This window comes from Myotis daubentonii, chromosome 14, assembly GCF_963259705.1.
Source record: "Myotis daubentonii chromosome 14, mMyoDau2.1, whole genome shotgun sequence".
NCBI classification, from domain to species: domain Eukaryota; kingdom Metazoa; phylum Chordata; class Mammalia; order Chiroptera; family Vespertilionidae; genus Myotis; species Myotis daubentonii.
Window position 1 is genome coordinate 13005375 of NC_081853.1, and position 21924 is coordinate 13027298.

The 21924-nt window shown below is 41.0% G+C and overlaps 1 protein-coding gene across 2 annotated transcripts in view; it reads left to right on the forward strand.

The window, feature by feature from the left end:
• The window catches only part of FHIT (fragile histidine triad diadenosine triphosphatase), a 1351032-nt gene that overhangs the window by 1177600 nt on the left and 151508 nt on the right, over positions 1–21924 (forward strand). The window lies entirely within an intron of this gene.

The window sequence follows — 21924 nt, forward strand, 5'->3', positions numbered from 1 at the left end:
TTGATATATGATTATTTTAGTCAAATGCTACATTTAATGTTTAAATACTTTGGACTTCACCTTGTCTCTCCTTATAGCATTTATTCCAAGTCAAACTTTGAATTATCATTAGCAAAAATATGTTGGTTTGAATGATGTAAGTGTAACCCATATATTATCAGCATTTTAGCAGTTAGCTGATTTCTAGATACTTCCATTCAAAGGTATAAATGTGAAACCACTATGAAGATCATTCAGCAAGAGTCAGGTTATCTGCTCCTAGGATCTCATGTACATGAGCACCTTCAGGCGTCTGTACATTTAGAGCAGGCATGGGGAACCTTTGGCCCATGGCTGCATAAGGCCCCGGAAATCATTTGGTCTGGCCCTGCCAAAGCATTAGGGGTGAGTTAATTAAATGTTTGACCAAATATAGCAGGCTAATTTTTAAGTTGGTAATTTTGTATGGCCTGAGAATGATGTTATAAATATCCAAATGGCCCTTGGCCCTGATTTAGAGCACATAGCCCATGGTGGATCAAGCTGGTATAAAATATACGATAATTTCAATTTGACTATTTATTGTAGCCAGTGAAGGGTAAATATGTTCCCCACGTATAAGATCAGATCAGATGGCAGTGGCACCTGGAGTACTTGGTTAAAAAGGCTGTGAGGTTGTTTCTGGATGCAACAAGGAAAATGCTGTGATTGATAAGCAATGTCTGCCATGGTATTAATAGGAGAGAGGTACCAGTTAGCCATCTATTTGACACTCGTGTTCTAGCCCTTTGAGAATGATTTCTAAAATACCCAGTTTCCCTGGGTTAGAGGGAACCTATGCATTTTGTTGTTGTTGCTGTATTTTTAAGGTTTCTTTGCAATAACTGGGCATTAAAATCACTACCTAGACCCTAAAAATAAGAAACCAGAAGTGAGCAGTTAGTATTGAGACTTACAGTTAATTATTCTGGGATTCACAGCGTCCTTGGAGGTGATTGGTTTTACTAGCGTGCTTTGGGGATATCCTCACTATGTGTGCTTCCTGTTTGCCAAGGCCTGGAAGAGACCTGTGTAGGGTGAAAATGCTCTGGTCACTGGTCCCCAGATGCTGGGTGGTGGGCCAATTGCTGCAAATTCATTTCCAAGAAGTCCCAACCCGAGAGATTCTGAGCCAGTGAGTTACCGAGGCTCTGAGGAATCAGTAATTAAATGGGCCTAAGAAAGTTCCCAGAAGATTCCAAGGCATGGCTAGCTATGGGAATAGTGTCTCTCCCAATCTGGGCTTTCCCAAAGTCATATCTTGCAATATAATTCTAATTCATTTTTGCTGCTTGTGGAATGTGGTTTGAGGTTGGTAAGGGCTTAAGTCAAATTGGAAGAAACTCAGAATTATGGAGTAATTATAAAGAGATGCATTTTTAAAAAATACAATTACTGATCTTATTAGCGTAAACTGAAGTTAATAAAATGTTGCCAAGTACAGGCTATTTTAATGAATAAATTAGCAACTGATTTATATACAAGTGAATGCTGCTAAAGTGGTATTAAAAGTGCTTGAAAACTGGGTTTTTTTTTCTTCGGGGCTGAATGGTAACAGTAAAATCTCCTTTATATCCAAGTGTGCTTGTGATAGAACTGCAGGGCCACATCTCAGCCCAGTTAGAAACACAGTGCCAGACCCAGAGGCTGTGTGTGACCTCCCCGCCCTTACTCCTTGCCCTTGTGCACAAGCTCCCACAGTGTCTCTAGCCCCACCCACCTATTTGGAGGACATCTCAGGAGATGCAATTACTGCGAGAGGTGTGTTTTTAATCAACTGGTAAGTCCTATGTCGTATAGACAGTACTCCCTGAGGGAGATTGTGGTATGAGACTTTGAAGAGATTGAACTTTGAAGACAAGCAGAATTGGGTTCAAATCCCATTGCCACCTACTGATTGTGTGGCATTGGGCAAGTCACTTAACCTCTGTGCTTTAATTCCCACATCTCTAAAATGAAGGTAATAAATACACTTCAGAGATTGTTATGTGTAATATATGATATACTGGACTTGGTACATACTAAGTAAGCCTTTATTAGTAGGTAGCTTCTTTATGTTCTTCTTTTTAATTTTGTTAAAATAAAACAACAACAAACTAGCAGTAGTGAGTAAATGGAGAACCTGGATTCAAAGTCAGAATATTGGATGCTCCCATTCAATATTCTTTTCACAAGGGTCAGATTTCCAGTTTCCCCTCTGCCTCTAACCACTAATTCTCAGGTTCCTCTTCCTCTATGTATGAAAATGCTTCTCCCATTTGAATACATAATAAGATGATGTCTAGAAAGTGGCATGAGAAGCGTGAAGCACTGCATTATTGGTTCAGGACTGAGTGATCGTAATCAGAAAAGATGGAGTGATGAGGGACAGCATTCTTTATACTGAAGGGAGCACTCACTCGAAATTATGCATCTGCCCATGAAATACAACAGACCGACTGAGACTGGCTTGGAGGGTGGGGAATGGGGAACAGGGCAGGAGGCTGCTCTCCATAAAACGTAATTGTATTCCTACTGCTGCAGAAATAGAAAGCGATGCCTGAGGAAGCCCTGCGTGATAAATTAGCTAGTAATGTGTGTTCTCCCTGGGCGCTGTGTAAGAGGGATGGTGGTGAACTAGCGCAGGCTCACAGGAAGGGGTTTGGGGTGGTGGAGTCTGGAAACAGTGATCTGGGGAGTAATTGGAGGTGGAGATGTTTTGTCTGGAGAAGGGAAGACAATGACAGAGTCTGTGTTTCTAAATGTCGGAAGGGCTGGCAGGTGGCTCCAGGGGGAAGATCTGGGACTTGCAGATGATCAGCTCCACATAATAGGTCGAATTGCTAGCAACGTCTGAACACTCACAGTGCCTCGCGGGAGGCATGGGACACTTTCCATCCCTGGGCCCATGCAAGCAGAGTGGATGGCTGTGATTTGTTCTTGGATGGACCACAGGGTTTCATGACCTTACATCTCTGGCCCGTTTGGTTATTACCACCACTTTTAAGTTATGCAAGTTCTGTAGCAAATACTGTGGGTCTTTTTTGTTGTTATTAGTCTTATAGCGTTTGGGTTACTGCCTAATGGTGTATACTCTTTTTTGTTCAGTTCATGGAAATATATGGTATAACTCTTCTTTGACTTACATGGGACTATGCTCTATTGATTTTTCTCCTTCCCAGCCTACTTCCCATTTTCCCCTCCAGCTCACAGTTGGATTTTGATGGTGCAGGTTTGCTTGCTTTCTCATATGTTTTATTTTACTTGAAAAGTATTTTTTAATGATGTGCTTTAGTTTGCATGCTAAGTAGTTTTGATGAGTCTGAATGCTATTAGGCATGTCACTCATTCTCTAGGTCATTGCAATTCTTACTACTCTGTCTCTTACCAAGGCTTGCCTCACTCCTTCATGATACCTGCCTGACCCCTGAAGGCATTTGAGTTTGAGATCCCTGCCTCTTTCATGAGATACTCTTCTCTCTACCACTCAAATGTTACTACTCCCAGCACCCTCTGTCCAGTTCACTGTGCGTGTCACTGATCTGTAACTAATTTATAATGCTATGGCCCTGGGTGAGTTCTTGAACTTCAGTAGTGCATCCTACCTACCTTCCTTGCTGCTGTTACTCTCATTATCTCTCATTGCTTTGCTTTTGTCAATATGTTAGTCTTGTTCCCACCTCAAGACCTTGGCATATGTTGTTTTCTTTACCTATAACTTCTTTCATCTTCTCTTTTCTGTCATGTAACTTGACATCTTCATCCTAATCTCGGCTCAAGTGTCACCTCCTCAAAGAGTTCTTGTCATTGACCACCTCATTCCATCTAAAATAGCTAATCCCTCTGTGGTAAATCTATCAGATTACTATGTTTATGTCTTTATTAATTATGACACTTAACATAATTTATTAGTTTATTATTCACTGTCTGCATCCCTTACTACATGATAAAGCCTTGAGAAGAGGAACCTAATCTGTCATAGAGCAGGTCTCCAATAAATATTTGTTAAATGAATATTTGAGTACATGAAAGAACAAGGTATTGAAACAGAAGAACTTGAAGTTCCCTACTAGTCCTAACATAATTTGAAAGGAGAGAACATCTTGCGTTTCTGAACTAACTCATAGCTGCTTTGGGTGAGGTTCTGATGTGGTGATATCAGCCATCTGAGGGGCTTTGACAGAATGGAATCTGTCAGAAATCAGTGTGCAGACAACTGCAAATTGTGGTGCCTTAGAAAGACGTGGTGAAGTAATTATAAACCTTGTCTGATTGCTAAGCAAGTCTGGTAAGCACACGTCAAAGTTGATAAGTAACTGGCCTCCCCAAAACCTACACTTGTTTGTCTCTAACAAATACAGATGTGTGATTTGCTGAAAGCAGGCTCAAGAACTTCTCTTCCTTTTTTAATTTTTTTTTTTTAATCCTCACCAGAGGATATTTTTCCATTGATTTTTTAGAGAGAGTGGAAGAGAGATGGAAAGACAGAGAGAAACATTGATGTGAGAGAAATACATCGATTGGTTGCCTCCTGCATGAGCCCTGACCAGGGCCTGGGGCCGAGAAGGAGCCTGCAACCGAGATACGTGCCCTAGATCAGAATCGAACCCAGGACTCTTCGGTCCACAGGCTGACTCTATCCACTGGGCCAAACCAGCTGGGGCCTTCTGTTCCTTTTATTACAGCTTTGATTATGTGCGAGTTTATCTTCATCTGCTCTTCCTCTAGCTCTCTGTCTTGGATTTGTCTTTATACATTTTTTTTTTTTTACTAATTGATCTTCCCCATTTCAGAGGATGAGTCTCTCTTCTTTCCCTCAAAATTGAGTTCAAGTCCTGCCCTTTCCAAGGAGGATCTCTTATAAAGCCCATTCTTTCTTATTAGTTGCTCCCAAACCATTTCTACATCTATGTTCTCTAAATTTCTGAGATTTATGTGAGGCCTTCTCTGAACTCAGTGGGCCCTCCATTATCTTGACAAGTTGATGAAGATGAAAATAATGATCTAAATAGGTCCTTGGGTAAAAGAGCATGTCCAGCTAACATGGAGAAGGGAAACCCCCATTGCCTAATGCCACGGTACATCATCTTATTAACTCTGTTAGGCTTACCCTAGCTGTGGCCTAAATAAGCAACTCACATAACTGTGTTGGACAATTCATCAAATGCTTATGGGTGACATTGAATGGTTGTGATTATGCACTGTATACAAAACCCATTACTGATGAAGGAAGCGACTGCTATTAGAGCAAATGGGAATAGCAATCAGCAATTGGACAAATTCAACCATGAATTTCATAGATAGAGCAACTGTAGGTCCATGCATGTCATGGGAAACAATTGCTTGGCTTAACACAATGCATGAACAAAATCTACTTGCTAAAATGCAGGCCATTTGGCCCTGAGGGCTGGAGAGAACTATTATGCTGCTGATAATATTTGAATTTGGATTTCTTTCACGCACCATTTGACTATGGGCTTAAAGTCCATGGGTCCCCAGTTGGCACTCCAAAAAAGAAGGAATGTTTCAGTGAGATAGTTAATTAGCTTTTCTCCCCTTCTGGCGTACGTGATGTCCTTGTACTAAGGGATGAGTTTTTGAGTGTTTGAGAATTTTGGAATGTGAACTTTGTCACTTCTTGTTCAGAATCTGACTGTGACGTCACCAACAATGCATACTTGGTGGTGGTCATTTAACCCTGGGTTATTCTTCAGATGCTCTTTGGCTCCATGTTTTAATGGTAAGTGAGCTGCATAGACATCTGGCTTACCATTTCCTATGTGAGACTACCACTGAGTGAAATCTCTGTGTCCCTTGGCCATGAGAAACAAAATGAGCAGGGAAGTCTTTACCTGGCAAACAATCATTTCTACCATCTTTCCTAGTAGAAATAAGAATTCAGGGAGTGTCCAGTTTAAATTAGTTACATTTGGGGAAAGTCTGTCACGTGTGGAATTGTTGGGAAGCATAGAGGGCTTTAATGGTGGGGGGTGGTCTCCCGTGAAAACTGTGAGATGATTGGTCACTAGAAAAAACAGTGAAGGAAGGCAGAATAGTGTCTGATGATGAAAGGACAGGTGCCTAGAGGCTGTGCACCAAGGCAAAGGATGCTACCTCTAAGCTGTCCCCTAGAGTTTGTTTTGAGAATTGCCATCCCAGGTCAGTTTTCCCAGAAATGCTATCCTCTGTCAGTTGAATTTGCCCAGCTGCATATTAGTGAGAAAGAAGCAAGAAAAAGTTAACCACGTGTTAGTCTATCTTTAGTAACACAGTAAAACCACTCTGTCAAACCCCCTTGTGGACCTCTGTCATTATAGTCTGCATAAGGCTCTGTGTGCAGTGGTATCTGTCCTCCACAGTGAGTTCTGTCTCCAAACAGACATGTCCCACAGAAATCATCGATAAGGTGCACTTTAGTGAAGGTGGAATTGCCTGCTCCAAGAAGTCCTTGTTGCTGGTCTGTCTTCTTCCCTGCCTCTCACAGTGACTGCTACAATCAAACCTTAATTAATGTCAATAATTAAAGATGGGACCATTTGTATATTTTTTAAAAATAATTAAAACATTTAATTAGGTTTTTCTTCAAGGTTCTTGACTTCAGTACCAATAGCTGTTACTTAAGAAGAGTGTCCAAAAATTTGGTAACTTTGGGTCCTACGATCCACTAAAGACAAGTATTTAGATCTCACATAAGCAAATTTTCCAACTTCATTTTATTTAGAATTGAGAGTTTTGTGAATAGGAACAAGAAGAGTTATAAGTAAATTATTATTTTTAAGCTAAATTATTAATAACTTCAGAGTAAATTATGAGCAGAAATGGATAAATACAGCAAGAAGAAATATGAATTAAGCATTGACACTTTTCTATCAATATCAATTATAATTCAAATAAAAAAGCCTCAAACATTGGACTTGATCTTACTCTAAAGATGAAAAACAAAATAAGCAAGAATTAGAGGGGAAAGGAAAACAAAAACGATTACATTTCTAAAGCCCCAACGTATTTGAAAATGTGTTTTGCTTTTTAATTATTAGCCATTCAGTAGACAGAGGAGTGATACATGTATTTTAAATAACCCTTATAAATACATCCCACTACCCCGTAGCTTGGGAGCAGGGCTCATTCTCAGAAACCGGCAGAGAACAAGGCCTCTGAGTTGCCTGTTTCAGATAAGGCGCATAGAGCCCTGGAATCATAGCTGGGTGCTTGGTGTCCCAGCTTGAGGCACCGAAATGCGGCTGTACTTTTTCACCCTCAGGTGAGCTCTGTTATCTATGTGACCCCACTCTGTACTTTGCACATTGTATTCTAGAGCAGTATTGCCCAATAGAAATATATTTTGAGTCACTTATATAATTAAACATTTTAGTGGCTACATTAAAGCAAGTAAAAAGAAATAGGTTAAATTAATTTTATTGATGTAACTTTAACCCAGCATAAGGAGAATATCACCATTTTAACAGGTGACTAACATAAAACATTTTCAAGGACTTATTGACATCCTCTTTTTATATGTCCTTGAAACCTCATATGGATTTTACATTTCCAGTACATCTTGACTGAGATTAGCTACATGTTGCTAGTGGCTAACAAATTAGACAGTGAAATTCTAGAGTTTATTATATCCAACAGCTCCATCCGTTTTCATAAAGTATCATTTGACACAAAGCCTCTCATTGTTTTTTCACCCTGGACCTCCAAATCCAGAGGATACTAAAATTTTTCCTGGTTTTCAAAATTATAATATAACACAGGAGATAAGTCATCCAACAATTGAATGAGTTCTATCATCTCTGATCAAAGACTGTTGAAGCTTTAAAAATGAAATGACTTCAAGGATGGATCCTTCTATATGGAGATTACTTTTATTTTTTGTCTTTTGGTTACTTTTTTTCACCAGGGAAGCTCACAAAACAACCCATGAATTTTGGAGGACAGACACGCCACAGTTTTGATCACTGTTTCTGTAGACCATTGCTCTCTGAGTGGCCCAAGCAAGCATTATTTAGGTGGCTGAACTTTCTTATTCTTCTTTTGAAAAGAAAGCCAGTAAATGTCTTTTTGAGGCAATATCATGTAGGATCTGGATCCAAATTGATTGGTGTCAGTCTCTTCTCTATATTCGTGAACAAGTTGCCAAATTTCTACCTACCTCAATTTTCTCATCTGTAAAATAGGGATTCTGATGGGGCTGTTGTGAGATTTAAGTGAGTTATCCTATATAATAAAAGCCTAATATGCTAAGTGTCTGGTCGGTCGTTCAACCAATCAAAGCATAATATGCTAATGATATGCTAAAGCTGCTCAACTGCTCGCTATGACATGCACTGACCACCAGGGGGCAGACACTCAACCAGTCGACCAGTCACTATGACATACACTGACCACCAGGGGGAAGATGCTCCTACCAGTAGGTTAGCTTGCTGCTGGGGTCTGGCCTATCGGGACTGAGCGAGATGGGCCGACACACCCTAGAGCCCTCCCGCAGTCCCTCTCTGGCTGGCCTACTTCCCGTGTCTTTCCCTGACCCTGATCATGCACTGGTGGGGTCCCTTGGTCTGGCCTGTGCCCTCTTGCAATCCAGTACCCCTCGGGGGATGTCGGAAAGCCAGTTTCGGCCCAATCCCGCAGGGCAGGCAGAGGGACCCCACTGGTACATGAATTCATGCACCAGACCTCTGGTTATATATAAAGGCCTAGAACAATGCCTGGTGGAGAGTTAATGCTTAGTTAATGTTAGCTTTTATGGTTTATATAAGTATTAATCTTATTATCCTGAGGGCATGTCTGAGAGCATTCTAAGGAGTTGGTGGGAATGAGTGAGGAGTTAGACGCTGGAATAGGTGACTAGCTAGAGGCTACCTTCTCTGGAGACCAGGAGGTTTTCCAAATCCACCGAACACATTAAGAGGAGATCATAGAGGCTCAATGTCATTACCTGTGACCATCACGATGCATGCCCGTGTGCCAACCGCCTTCAGAGACATAGCAGGTCAATAATTTGTGAGGACGTTAAACTTTTAAGCTGCCACAAGTATGCAGTCGACACTATCTAAACATTCAAACACAATGCAGAAATCTCTCTTGGAAATAAGAGACTCTGGCTTATGATTTTCTTCCAATGCTTTCAAATTGCTTTACCTCACTGGCAAGCAGCTCTTTGTGGAGAATTTTTATGCCCCTCAGATTTAGAGAAACCAGTTGAGAGAAAAGGATCATATACCTGCATAGATCTAAATTCTACATATCAAGTAAGTTATTTGTTACAAGTTCTTTTATGTTGAACTTGCTTCTACGTCTCAATGTATTTCATGTTTCCCATATTTGAAATAGGCAGGAAACAAGTCTAAAAGCATTGGGTTAATAGTAATAAACAATAAGTTAACAGTAAAAGGCACTTCTAGTTCTTAATATTTGTTCCTATGGAGAGTACTAAGGAAAAATAGTAATAGAATAAAATTACTATTGTCGTTTAATGAGAGCCCACAATGAGCTGGACTCTATGCAAGTGCTATATATACGTTACTTTAATCTTCATAAACCTTGCAAGGTAGATATCATTAATACCATTTAATTGAAGCTAAAACCCACAGAGGGTATCTGTCTTAAGACCTTGTGACCAGCTCATGACAAAGCTTCTTTATACTAAAGTCTAATTAACTCCAAAGTCTTTGGTTGGTGGAAAATATTTTCCTTCGTTTTTATTGAAAATCCAAAGATAGTGAATAAGTGATTTTCTTAGAAATGGTGACTTCCAATGCTACGTCTTAAATAGTTTCCAGATCTCTGTTCAACTTTAGTGACATTCACACACACACACACACACACACACACACACACACATCACATATCACATCCTATATTTCCACTAGTCCCTACAGGTTCTAGACACACACACCTACTATTAAATATGTAAGACTTGGAGTGTAGGAAATTGGCATGTTCCAAAGATAGATTTTTTTTCTGCTTTAAGAGTACAACTCACTAGTCCCAGCAAGGTACTTTATTATAACTCCTTATTATAGTTTTTTTCTTTTTTCTTTTAAGCACAAGGAAGTCATCCACACACCCCAGCCAAGCTCTATAATTCCCTAGGTCATCCTTTCTGAGCTGATTTTGCACACTGAACCTCTTAAATACGTGGCATGCCTCATCGTATATTCATATCATGATAACACACTAAAATATTAAAGGAAATGGCTGTCTTTTTTGTCTTCAAAAAGAAACAGTTCTTGTTTACAACTCTCAGTGGACGATAAGTATCTTCTAGGGCAGCTGCTCCAGTACCTGTTGGAAATCCTTCTTACATCCGCAGTAACTGAGGAACTCATAGAATATTCCCTTTGCATGGAAATCAAGTCTCATTCCAGCATCTTTTTCTTTTAAAAGAAGTTTGTTTCTTCTTAGAAAACTCTTCAGAGTTACTGAAGAGGAATTTGGACATTTTGGTCAAATCCATGTATGATCCAGCAGGCTTCTCTGGTAATGTTGACCATGTCAGTTGATGTGAAGACTGAGGCCGCAATTCTTTTCTGGCAACCGGAAATGACAGTCTGACTTGTTTCGTTAAACCATTTTCCATCCACATGATGAGCCTACCATTCACCTTCCTTCCCAGAGGCACTGGGATAGTTTCTTCTTTTTGGTCTCATCTCAAAATCAAGAGCATGAGGAACCTGAAAGGGTTTCATCTGTTGGTGACCTGGGATAAGGCTGAATGAGACTTATGAGAGAGGTTAGGAACAGGATTTTCATCAATTGGTCACACTGTCAAAAGGAGGAGAAAAAGGGTGTGATTATGACATTAACATGCTAATGAGTGAAGGTATCCAGTGAGATGCAAAATGGGTTGGTGGGTGAAGTTTACCTCCAATAGAGAACTAAGACCCAGAAAGACAAAGTAACTTTTCTGCAATCACACAGAGAGGGAAAAGCAGACCTGGGATTCATACGCAGGCCTTCTGGATCCAGTGTCTGGGTTCTCTCTCTCTTTGCTGCCTCTCTGAACTCCCAGAGGTGTCTTACTCACCTTTGTCCATCTGCCTCTTCTCACCCAATCCATCCCACTATCTAAATGGACTGGGTTCTTCAGATAGGTTTGTTTAGCTGAATCCCTGACACTAAATCCCCACCCTCCTTCCTTCCTGCCAAAACCACCTCCCAAGAATGAAACTGTACCTTATTTGTAACAACAGCATTTTACATTGTTAACCTTCCTGAGGTGACAATGTTGTTGTTGTTGTTGTTGTTTTTTATTGCTTAAAATATTACAAAGGGTATTACATATGTGTCCTTTCCCCCCCCCCCCCGCCCTTGACAATCCCCTGGTGTTCCCTACCCCCCAGTGTCTTATGTCCATTGGTTATGCTTATATGCATGCATACAAGTCCTTCGATTGATCTCTTACCCCCCTCCCTCCTGCCCTCCAACCCTCCCCAGCCTTCCCGCAGCAGTTTGACAATCTGTTTGAGGCAGCTCTGCCTCTGTATCTATTATTTTTCGTAGGTTTATAATGGTCTCTATTATCCATGAATGAGTGAGATCATGTGGTATTTTTCCTTCATTGACTGGTTTATTTCACTTAGCATAATGCTCTCCAGTTCCATCCATGCCGTTGCAAATGGTAAGAGTTCCTTCTTTTTTACAGCAGCATAGTATTCCATCATGTAGATGTACCACAGTTTTCTAATCCATTCATCTACTGATGGGCACTTAGGCTGTTTCCAGATCTTAGCTATGGTGAATTGTGCTGCTATGAACATATGGGTGCATATATCCTTTCTGATTGGTGTTTCTGGTTTCTTGGGATATATTCCTAGAAGAGGGATCACAAGGTCAAATGGGAGTTCCATTTTCAGTTTTTTGAGGAAACTCCATACTGTCTTTCACAGTGGCTGCACCAGTCTGCATTCCCACCAGCAGTGTACAAGTGTTCCTTTTTCTCCACATCCTCTCCAGCACTTGTCGTTTGTTGATTTGTTGATGATAGCCAGTCTGACAGGTGTGAGATGGTACCTCATTGTTGTTTTGATTTGCATCTCTCGGATGATTAGTGACTTTGAGCATGTTTTCATATGTCTCTTGGCTTTCTGAATGTCCTCTTTTGAAAGGTGTCTATTTAGATCCTTTGCCCATTTTTTGATTGGATTGTTTATCTTCCTTTTGTTAAGTTGTATGAGTTCCCTATAAATTTTGGAGATTAGGCCCTTATCAGATATGACATTGGCAAATATGTTTTCCCACGCAGTAAGTTTTCTTGTTTTGTTGATGGTTTCTTTTGCTGTGCAGAAGCTTTTTATTTTGATGTAGTCCCATTTGTTCATTTTCTCTTTAGTTTCAAGTGCCCTAGGAGCTGTATCAGTGAAGAAATTGCTTCGGCATATGTCTGAGATTTTATTGCCTTTGATTCTTCTAGAATTTTTATGTTTTCCCGTCGTACATTTAAGTCCTTTATCCATTTTGAGTTTATTTTTTGTGTATGGTGTAAGTTGGTGGTCTAGTTTCATTTTCTTGCATATATCTGTCCAATTTTCCCAACACCATTTATTGAAGAGACTATCTTGACTCCATTGTATGTTCTTGCCTCCTTTGTCAAATATTAATTGAACATACTGGTTCAGGCCGATTTCTGGGCTCTCTATTCTATTCCATTGATCTATATGCCTGTTCTTGTGCCAGTACCAGGCAGTTTTGAGAACAGTGGCTTTGTAATACAACTTGATATCTGGTATTGAGATCCCACCTACTTTGTTCTTTTTCAGGATCGCTGCAGCTATTCGGGGTCTTTTTTTATTCCAGATGAATTTTTGGAGAGTTCATTCTAGATCTGTGAAGTATGCCATTGGTATTTTAATGGGAAGTGCATTGAATTTATAGATTGCTTTGGGTGGTATGGACATTTTTATGATGTTGATTCTACCAATCCATGAACACGGTATGTTCTTCCATCTGTTTATGTCTTCCTCTATCTCTTTTTTCAACGTCCTATAGGTTTCAGAGTAGAGGTCTTTTACCTCTTTAGTGAACTTTATTCCTAGGCAGCTTAATTTTTTTGGTACGATGGTAAATGGGATTGTTTTTTTAGTCTCTCTTTCTGAAAGTTCACTATTGGTGTATAGAAATGCCTCAGATTTCTTGGGGTTAATTTTGTATCCTGCTACATTGCCAAATTCCTGTATTAAGTCTAGTAGTTTTTTTATGGAGTCTCCAGGGTTTTGTATGTATAATATCATGTTGTCTGCAAATAAGGACAGTTTTACTTCCTCTTTTCCAATGTGGATGCCTTTTATTTCTTCTTCTTGTCTAATTGCAATGGCTAATACTTCCAGTACTATGTTGAACAGGAGTGGTGAGAGTGGGCATCCTTGTCTTGTTCCTGTCCTTAGGGGAAATGGTGATGGTTTTTGTCCATTGAGTATGTTGTTGGCTGTGGGCCTGTCATATATGGCTTTTATTATGTTGAGGTATGATCCTTCTACTCGTTGTTGTTTTTTAAACTAGCAAAGCCTGGTGGGAAATGAATGGGATTTTACAGTTGGAATATCAGGCCTTAGTCTAGAGGTCAGTGGGGCTTGGCTGGTAACTTCAGAACCAAGTCACAAAGGCTGGCTCTGGAACCTGCACCACCCATTTCCGGAATCTGGCTGAAATCAGGTTGAAAAATAGTCCCTAAGAGCCCCCACCATCACTCTCTAAAATAGACCAATCCAAGACAGAACAGTTCTTTGGTGCCTTCATGTTTTGGAGTTGTGTCAATATCCTGCCAAGAAAATAAAATATATTTCTATGTTATCCTTTTCAAGGCTCAAACATGTTCTTGTGTCTGATGACCTCAGAGCGTGAGTCTATAAAACGTGTATAACATCTATTTAACTTTAAAAATATCCACCTGGGAAATAATTTAAATTCCAAATAGAGGGGTATAGTCTGAAGGTACATATTCATATATATGGAAGAGTGTCTTAAAATAATTTTAATAACATAATGTATTGGAATATGATATTGAGTGAAGGAGTGGCATATAAACAGAGAATAGAATGGATGTGTATGTGCCTAGTAATGAAAAGGGGTTGTGGCAGGATAATGAACTTATATATCACGCCTGTTTCTTTCTTCATATTCTTTGGCATTTCCCAAAATTTATACAATGAATATTCAATTATTCTATAATTTGAAGAAAACATTAGAGGTCAATTTTTAAAAGCCGACATTCTATGTTCTTTTTCACCATTAGTAGAGACCAGCACTTACTGGTAGTTGGAAACCAATATTTACTGGTAATTGATGGTAAATGTAGTGAAAAAATTGACTTTAGTTTTGGTAAATACCTCATGGAAAATGGTCATAGTGACCTATCACTTAAGTTGAAATACCAAGAAGAATGGCCTTTTGGAGTTTCTGTTCTCTGCTTTGTTAGGAAATAATACTCTTCGGGATAACATTTTTCCTAAGTTCCTACTCTTAGAGGTAGCAAGAGGGATACATTAAAACGGGCATTAATACTGCCTTGGCCAGGTGGCTCAGTTGGTTGGAGCATATTCTGTACACCAAAAGGTTGTGGGTTTGATTTCCAGCGGGGGCACATATAGGAGGCAACCAGTTGATGTTTCTCTCTCCCATTATGTTTCTCTCTCTCTCTCTCAAATAAATAAAAGCATTATCCTCAGGTGAGGATAAAAATTATTAAAAATAGGTATTCATACTGACATGATACTCTGCAGTCTAGTGTTTCCCACTCAGTTTTCTTGTCTCAGGTTTCTTCTTAATCGCCAAGTCATTTCTTACGAGGTTTGAGGTTCATTTGAGTAGCCTGTACACTTACTAGTTTCACAATCACCAACTTAACTATAAAAGGATGAAATACTTTTTACTCCTGAAGTTCAATTTAATGTCTTGACTGTGACAGCAAATCAATCATCAGCCCAAGGCTAGGTTTTGTCAGAGAGTTCAGTACTGCCTCAGTCAGTTCAGGCATGTAATTCAACCCCATTCTGTGTTACAACCTCTCCGGTCAGCATTCTGCTCCCAGCAGCGTGTCACATGGGGTGGGCAGGGATGATGTCATCCTTGAATGTTGTTTCTTGGGCATCTGGTGTCCGGGTCGTCTGCCTTACATGGTCCTTGAGTATATCCCTGGTCCATGCTGATACCCACACTGAGGGAAATAAATAATCCTTTGGGAGATGGTGATCACCTATGTCCCTGGAGTGTCCATAGCCTTTGGTCACTTAGGCTAAGCACCCCAGAGTAAGGGTACTTACTCTGCCAGCTTTTCAGTGTTCTTATGGGCAGAGAGAAGTCCTTCTGTTCTTCCTTCCACGCTTTTCTGAGCGTGCAGAAGATACAGGACTCTCTGGAACACACATCGGCGCTACAACCCTTCATCACTGTCTTTGCAGAAATGTGTGCTAGCAGAGTACTAGGTGGGGAAAGCAGAAAACAAACCACTCTACTCTTGGATTCCCCAATCCAAAGGGAAGGAGTCCAGCAGGTCACCTGTGGAAGGCAGAACACTTGCCTCCTAAGGGCATCCACATCCTAATCTTCAGAGCCTGCAAATATTACACAGCAAAGAAGAATCAAGGCAGCAGATAGGAGCAAATTTGCTAATCAGCTAACTTTAAGTAGGGAGATTTCCCTGCATTATAGTCGACCCAGTATAATCAAAAGGTTCCCTAAATGTGGAAGAGGGAGGCAGCACGAGAGAGGCTCCACGGGTCATGCTGGCCTTGAAGATGGAAGGGGCCATGAGCCAAGGAATGTAGGCAGCTTCCAGAAGCTGGAAAAGGCAAGATATAGACCCTCCCCTAGAGCCTTCTGAAGGAATGTAGACCTGCCAACACCTTGCTTTTAGCAGGTTTGGACACATTTTGGACTTCTGACTTGCAGAACTTTAAGATAGCGAATTAGTTTGTTTGAAGCCACTGAACTTGTGGAATTTTGTTACAGCCGCAAATATGAAGCTAATGTCTCTCTAAATCTCAGGGTTCAGCCAGGGTTTGGGGGAAGGGCAAGGGTAGAGCACATGACCGTTCTCTCTCTCTCTCTCTCTCTCTCACACACACACACACACACACACACACATTTATCTCCCTTTCTCTCCCTTCTCCAGTTTGAAACTCTTTTTAAAGTCTGGGGATGGCAGGTCTAGCTACTGACCTTATTATCCCTGATGAATTATTTCTTCCTCACACTGGGCCCAGCGCCTTTTGCACTTAGAAACTAGGTTGGTGAGGATAGGAGACTACTATTGAGCAGTAAATACCCTTCCTTTTAGTCAGGAGTGGGTCACGAGGGAAGTGACACATCATTGATTACTTTGAAACCTTAACTTGTCTCATGTGGATAAAAACTGAGGGACAATATCTATGGCAACAATGGGAATCACTAAGTACCATGAACAGTGTGCTCCGATAAAGGGCTGTGAGGTTCAGGGAAGGAAGTGACCACCTTCTTTTCCTCCTGTAGAGGCTCTCCTCCTGGCTCTATAGCTAATGAGACTTCGGTCAGTTCCCTTTGTCTGGGGCTCAGTTTCTCTGTCCTCAAACTGAGCTGCATTCGTCTCATCTCAGTCACCTCTGAGCACAGGTTCAGCTCTGATACTTGTGATTCCGTGTCACTAACTAGTTCAAATGAGAAAGAGCCACCTGTCCTGAGGACTCCCAACCACCCTTTGATTTCTACCTGGAGGCCACATTAGCCTAGGAGAAAGGATATGGACATGCCAACTGACTTTTTAAATTAAATGAGAAGAGGAGATAAAATGAAAACACACCAGATGGAATGTGAGCTCCCTACTATTTCAACTAATTGTTGGCACAAACTTAAAATTAAATTAAATATATTAAATGATACTTACAATTTTCAAAGTGACAATTGTCTTTCCTTTTCAAAGATTAATTCTAGAATTAGATTAATTCTAATTCCTTTGGAGTTTTGTTTTGTGGATGGAAATATTAAGAGAATAATTAGTTGGATATGAAAATAATAGGGAGGGGAAATCATGCAGGCAATTGAGACACAACGGTGACCACCCCTGAGTGACTGGTACTTGGATCTAATCCCCAAAAGCACTGTGAAGATGGCTCTTGTGTAGCTTTACTAAATACACTTCCAATGTCTTTAATTTTAGGCACCTTCACTTGCTTTAGATCTATTTTGGGTAACAGACTCCTTTGAAAACCCTGCTAAAAGCCTGAAACTTTCTACCTGAAAAAATACATCTTTACACAGACACCTTAAAGATTTGCATGTAATATTAGGATTAATTTAAAAGTCTCAGATTAAGCATACCCAATTTGAGGTAGAGAGAAGAATGTTCTCAAAGCCTAAAATATCAGGAAGACTGGTTTTTGTACAAAGAGTTTTATACATGCAAACTCACACACACATAATCAAGGAATTGTGTTCACATCCTTTAGACTTACTGTGTCCACTCAAGACCTCTCTGCATCTGAGAACATTTAACTGTTTAGTGATTCTCGGATAGAGCAAATGTCAGAGACACACAATGTCAGAATATACAAGAAGGAGATGGGATCTCTTGAAAAGGAAATACTGAATAGACTTGGGGCACCGAGCTTCATTACAGACCCATAATTGAACACATCAGATGGGTGAATTTCTTACTATTCCTTTAAGTAAAAGTCCAGTCCTAGAGTCACAGTAGCTTCCCCAAAACTGGTCATAGCATTCCACAAAGTATTGTAATTCCCCTTTTATTTGTGAATCAACTTGATTTCCGATGTTTGATAATGATATTATTCCATCAAGGTACAGAAAACTATTACCTTGAAACTGACTTACAAATATTTTTTAACTATTAAATAGTCTTTGAGTTGTAAGAATTAGAAATTTTTATCCTTTCTATCAGTGGAGGAAGTTATATATTCAGTTTTTCTGTTCACTAATGTGCTTTTCATGATTGTTTTCTAAGTACAAGATGACTCAGATTGGCTGTATAATAGCTAAAAGACAGCTTGAAATTTAAATTTTTAAGGAATCATGGAGCTAGTTGATTTCAGAGTCATTAACAAAAAGTGATTTTTTAAAAAAATATCTGAGTTTACAGGTGCCATCACTTTTTAAATCTTTAATTAATATTTTATACACAGTCACCTCATTCATCACACACACATCTCCCTAAGGTGAACCACTTAGAAGGCTCTAGGCTAGGCTGACCCAGACATCCAAATTCAAGAGATAAGTTGCTCAAACTTCATGCATCTGAAAAATGGAATGCGCTTCTTTCTCCTATACTGTGCCCCCTCTTCCACCCATCCTCTGTCGGCGCTCCCTTCTGAACAATCTGGGCCCGGAAACTTGCAGCAACCCCAGGCCCAAAGCCCTCACTCCCCGAATTCCTTCCTTCCCCCAGCCCCCGGCAACTACTAATCCATTTTCTGTCTTTGTGAGTTGCCTATTTGGGCCTTTCACATAAATGGCATTTTTCCTTATGAGGTCCTTTCTGACTGCTGCTCTCACAAAGCCTCATGTTTTCAAGGTCCAGGCAGCATGTAGCATGAGTCACCACTTACTTTTCTGTTGTTGTCAAATCATAATCTGTTGTATGTCGATAGCACATTTTGTGTATCCAGCCATTAGTTGATGGCCACTTGGGTTGTTTTTACTTTTGTATCAATAACACTTATGAATGATGCTGCTGTTGATGTACAGGTATCGGTGTGGACGTATGTTTTTATTTCTCTTGGGTATATACCTAGCAGTAGAACTGCTGGGTCATACAGTAACTCTGTTTACCTTTTTGAGATTCTGCCAGACTATTTTTCCAAAACAGCTACCTCAATTCACATTTCTCCAAGAAGTGTGCGAAGGTTCCAGTTTTTCTCCATCCTCACCGATGCTTATGTTCTAACTTCTTGATTGTAGTCATTCTACTGGGGGTCAAGGGGCATCTCATTGTGGTTTGATTGGATTAGCATCCAGGATGTCTAATGATAGTGAGCATCTTGGCACATGCTTATTGGCCATTTGTATAACTGTTTTGGAAATGTGTATTCAGATTCTCTGCCCATTTTTATTTGGATTATATGTCTTTTTATTATTGAGTTGTAAGATGAATTTGCCTCACTTAACTCATTTAATCCTTTATTACCCCTCTGAGATTGGCATACTTATTGTTATTTTGTAAGGGAAATAATTGAAGTTCAAAGGTGTTGGCTCATTTGCCCTGGGCCCTACTGCTCACAAGGGCAGGTGGGGGCTGAAACTCTGGCCCACGATGTTTGCCTACACTGGGTCCGCTCTCATATTCTTCCTCATTTCACTTGAAAAGTAAACCACTGAAGAGTAAGAAAGACAATAAATTATATGAGTATAACAAAATTCAAAAGATAGTGTGGAAGTGAGCAGACTTACTACTCTGGATACAAACAGGGTGAAATGGCCGAAACCGGTTTGGCTCAGTGGATAGAGCGTCGGCCTGCGGACTGAAAGGTCCCAGGTTCGATTCCGGTCAAGGGCATGTACCTGGGTTGCGGGCATATCCCCAGTGGGGCATATCCCCAGTGGGAGATGTGCAGGAGGCAGCTGATCGATGTTTCTCTCTCATCGATGTTTCTAACTCTCTATCTCTCTCCCTTCCTCTCTGTAAAAAATCAATAAAATATATTTTAAAAAAAACAGGGTGAAATGAGAACAAAACTGAAAGCATAAGGACAGTTGAGGTTGGGGAGCGGGAGTGGGGTAGGGGACCAGACAAAACAGGAACTAAATTTCCGTCTCTTGGAATCATGGTGGTTACACACTTGAAGGAAAGCAAGGGGCCTCAGGCTGATCACATCAAAGGACTACACAGGCGTCCACATATTTGGCTTAAGGCAGAAGCTGCCTCTGGTCTTGGTGTCTACCTGGTGTATAAGGAGCGGGCAGTTCAAGCACAGGTAGATGGCTTTGTGCAGGCGGTGCCAGGGGTGGCACCTGGGGGAGTCAAAGGGTACTGGGAGGAGCAGGCATAGAGTTTTATCTAAATGTGTAAATCTAAGTATTCTTGTTGGGCTGCTTCCATGGCCCTGCAGGCCTGTCATTTGTTGATTTTTATTTAGTCAAGAAGCTAATACATCCTGAGGTTGAAAGGCCTGTTGCCTTACCCATTCTGCTCTCCAGCCGACAGTTGCTGGGAGGAAGTATTCACTGGACAAGGCAGAGACTCACTGTCCTTGGGGCTAGTCTGGGCCTGCAGCTGCTGAGAGCCTGCTGCTTAAGTCACTGTCACTGCCTGGCCTTAGAGGGTAGGGCCACCCAGAGAGATGAATCCAACAGGGACCCTCTTGTGCTGTCGCTGTTACTGTGCTAGATGGTGGAGAAGATCAGGTGGCCTGCCCCACTGAGCCTCTGCTCGTCTGCATGATGCCTCACTCAGGGGTTGGCAACTAGGACCTGTGGGTCCATGGCCTGGTTTTAGAACCAGTTTTATTGGAACACGCACACACACACACACACACACACACACACACACACACACACTCATTGGTTTTCATGCGGCCCACAAAATATTTACCACCTGATCTTTGCAGGGAAGTTTGCTGGATCCTGGCCGGGCACAGTGCTGCTTCCACAGCAGCCGACGTTCTTCCTTCTAATGCCGCCTGACTGGCACAAGGCCGCCTGACTGGCACGAAGCCACAGGCATCCTTTGGGGAGCCTTCTTTTTATCAGTTCTGCTGAGACATTCTCTCCCTAGGTGAGGGTGCCTTGAGTCCTGGTGCTAGCAGAAGCTGCAATGCCATTGTTTTCTTTAAGTGGTTAAAACCTCTCCTGCTTTGGACTCCAGGTGTCTCTCCCCCCGCCCCCGCCACAGCCATTATCTGTCTGCTCAGATAGGATCATTTTTCATTTGTGAAAATATCATCTCATGTGCTCACATGTGCCCCTGGAGGTAATGTCAGTTCTTATTTCTGAAGTGATTGCTAGTAGAGGATCAAACCCTGGAAGGTTATGTCAATTGCCCAGGGTCCCTTTGAATCACACTCGGGCAAGGGAAAACATGGAGGGGTGAGAAGGGATCTGACTTGAATGGAGAGTTGGCGGCAAGGACCCTGGCTACAGTCAGACCTGGGACTGAACTTTCTGCTGATTCCGAGTCACCCCTTGGAGTCTCCATCTCCTCATTGAGAAAACGAGGCCAAGAATGTTTCCTAGGTCATGGGTAGTTTGGAGAATTTCACCTGACAATGTATACTAGTTGCCTTTTGATGGTCAGGAAATGTTAGCAGCCATTATTGTTGTTGCTATGGTTACTCTTATTATTTTACTTGTGCAATTCAGAGATCAGTGTCTGAACTCGGGCTTTGTGGCTCTTCAGTCAGTGTCTGGAGTTAAAAAGTTCCAATGCCCACAGAAGAAAGACAGAGACCATAAGTGGTTAAATCTGGCCGGGAGTGAGAAAACAGTCCATGAAGTTTACCATCGAAAAGATGCAGTTGCCTGTTTCATTCTGTTTCCTTGCTGCCACGCAGGAATGTGGGGCTAAAATTGCAGGTCGAATAATCATTCCGAGAAATGTTGGAAATCTTAGTTTCTAATACTGGAAAACAAGTTTTATTGGAAAAATATACATAGCAAAATACTACCAAGTGTGAAGGTCATATCTGATTTGCAAATTCTCATCTGAAGGCAGTACAGCCTCCCCTGGGGACCAGCTTTCCTGGGTAGCTGTGCTTGTATTTGTTCACATCTATAGATGGTTTTGCTATCTCACTTGAGTATCCAGCAAATATTTGTCAAGTAATTCTCATGTGCAGAGCACTCAGCTAAGGATTTAGAGATGATCCAGACCTGCCCTACGCTCCAGAGGCCTCACCTGGTGGGAGGATCAGCATGGCATAAAATAATTATAATCAAGTATGATAGATGGACATATTTTATTGATTTCAGAGAGGGAGAGAGAGGGAGAAACATCAATGA